This window comes from Triticum aestivum, chromosome 5B, assembly GCF_018294505.1.
Source record: "Triticum aestivum cultivar Chinese Spring chromosome 5B, IWGSC CS RefSeq v2.1, whole genome shotgun sequence".
NCBI lineage: Eukaryota > Viridiplantae > Streptophyta > Magnoliopsida > Poales > Poaceae > Triticum > Triticum aestivum.
In genome coordinates, this window is record NC_057807.1 from 698,983,581 (window position 1) to 698,986,530 (window position 2,950).

A 2,950-nucleotide genomic window follows, 5' to 3' on the forward strand; every position below is an offset into this window, starting at 1 on the left:
GACGGGGGACGGGCTGGCGACGCTCGCCGGCGACCAGGGATGGGGTACGGGGGACAGAGCTGGTGGCAGAATCTGGAGTCGAGCGATGTTGTGGGGCGGGTAGCATGCGGGGATAAGGGAGAGAGAGAACGTGTGAAGGGATAAGGCAGAGACAGAGAACATGGTGGGGTCAGGGTGGGTGATAGATCAGGGAGGAGAGGCGAGTGGTGGGGGTGGCTGCGATGGTGCCACCTCATCGATCCGTGGGATCGATCCACAAGATGTGTTTTCTCTTTGTCGTATGTACCTTTTTTACAGACGGCAAAGAGGTTACTTTGCCGTCTATTTAAAAAAACACAGACGGCAAAGTAACTCTTTGTCGTCTGTAAATAAAAATGCAGACGGCAAAGTCTTTTTGCCGTCTGTGTTTTTTTTAATAGACGGCAAAGTATGTTTTTGCCGTCAGTTGTTCTTTGCCGTCAGTAGTTGTTGGCAAATTTAATCTTTGCCGTCTGTCCCAACGAAATGTTGATGGCAAGGAGCAGTACAGACGGCAAATCTCCTGTTTCCCGTAGTGGTACTTTGCAAAGGAAGTACCACCTAGGCTCCTCCTTTTGAGCTGAAATTTTTTGAAGACGGTCTTCTTAGTAAGTGATCATCCTCAGCCAAAGCTCACGCCCATTAGCCATGTGCATTTCTCGTATCGCTAATCAAACACTTGGCTGCTTATTCATGTTTGAGCATCGATCGGTCTCCTCGTGAGAATCTTATGTTGTGATTTTCTTCCTAGCACCTACCTGGGGAGTGCCCAACCCACTAGACATGCCTAGGCCGCCCAGAACACATGGCAACTCCACGGTCACGTGGTGACCATGCGACGGGCATGCGAGTTTACGCGCTCTAGAGTTGGGGCCCTCGGCCACCGTCCAAACCTCGACGTATCGCCACCAAACCATGTATTTACGATTAAATAGGTACTTATGTAACTAGAAATGAATTTTGGAAAAAATAAATAGCAAACTATGAGGCAGCTGCAATTCAAATTTGACCCGCTTCCTACTGAATTAGCGAGAATTTTTGTTTTTCACCAGAGGTGGATCAAAACTTTTGACACCCAACCATTTTGTCAATTGTGCATTAAATATGGCCTAGTATTTTAGAAAATTGATTTGGTCCAATTTTGCAACAAATATATGGTAGATCCTTCACAAAAAAAAACTCATTTCAAGCAATCAGAAAATGGAAAATGAATTTTCCGTGCAAAGAAAATGAAAACTCCCTTAGGCAACATTGTTTGAAATTCCAAGATGCACCCTTGTGCACAATATGAGATCATTTGAACAAACTATGCCATGAAGGTGGCCATAAGATTGATCATTTGGCTTGAAAGCCATGAATCTTCACGCATGATAGCTCATTTCTGAGAACACTTTTTAAAAATAATTTCCGTATTACAAGTTTATTATTTTTCTTAGAAACTTGGTCACATATAATGATACAATGTGAAGGTTTTCCAATTTTTTAATTTTTTTTAATTTTTTATGCCCGTTTGAAAATGCGGTCAAAATAGTGGGCTTGACCATTCCTAGCTAGTGGTTGAATCTTAGAAAACTTTTGATGTTTATCTGATTAAATAGGTACTTATGTACGTAGAAATGATTTTTGGAAAAAATAAAGATCAAAGTATGACGCAGCTGAAGTTCAAATTTGACCCGCTTCCTACTGAATCGGTGGGAATTTGTCTTTTTCACCAGAGGTGGATCAAAACTTTTGACACCCAACCATTTTGTCAATTGTGCATTATATATGGCCTAGTATTTTATAAAATTGATTAGGTCTAGGTCCTTCACAAAAAAGCTCATTTCAAGCACTCTGAAAATGCAAAATGAATTTTGTCCAAATAAAATGAAAACTTCCTTAGGCAACATTGTTTGTCATTCCAAGATGCACCCTTGTGCACGATATGAGGTCATTTGAACAAACTATGCCATGAATGTGGCCATAAGATTGATCATTTGGCTTGAAAGCCATGAATCTTCACACATGATAGCTCATTTCTGAGAACACTTTTTAAAATAATTACCGTATTACAAGTTTATTATTTTTTGTGGAAACTTGGTCACATATAATGACATAATGCAGAGGTTTACCATTTTTTTGATATTTTTTGAATTTTTATGCCCGTTTCAAAATGCGGTCAAAACGGCGGGCTTGACCGTTCCTTGCTAGTTGTTGAATCTTGGAAACCTTTTGATATTTCTCTGATTAAATAGATACTTATGTACCTAGAAATAATTTTTGGAAAAAAATAAAGAGCAAACTACAAGGTAGCTACGGTTCAAATTTGACCCGCTTCCTACTGAATCAGCAGAAATTTGTCTTTTTCACGAGAGGTGGATAAAAGCTTTTGATGCCCAACCATTTGGTCAATTGTGCATTAAATATGACCTAATATTTTTAAAAAATAATTTGGTACAATTTTGCAAATAAATATTTGGTAGGCCCTTCACAATTAAACACATTTTGGGCACTCGAAAAATGGAAAACTGAGTTTTCGTCTAAAGAAAATGAAATTTTTTTAGGCAACATTGTTTGGCATCTGAAGATGCACTCTTGGGCACAATATGAGATCAATATTTGATTTTTTCATGTGAAGAAGTAGAAGAAAAACAAAAGAAAAAACACAATTATATGTGCTCTATTCCCATTGGTGGAATTCGTTGTCACACGGATCGATGACATGGCGCCCATCCATCCATCCATCTCTCCATACCACATCCATCCATCCATCCATCCATTTATGTACAGAAAAAAATTGAAAAAGAAAACCCCACCCGCATCCAGGTACCCAAACCCTACCCAGATCCCATTGATCCCCTCCTCCCATCGCACCCCTCCTCCCCCCATCTTCTCGCCGCCGCTATCGACGGTGCTCCCCTTGATCCCTCCCACCGCCGTCTCACTCCCTCAG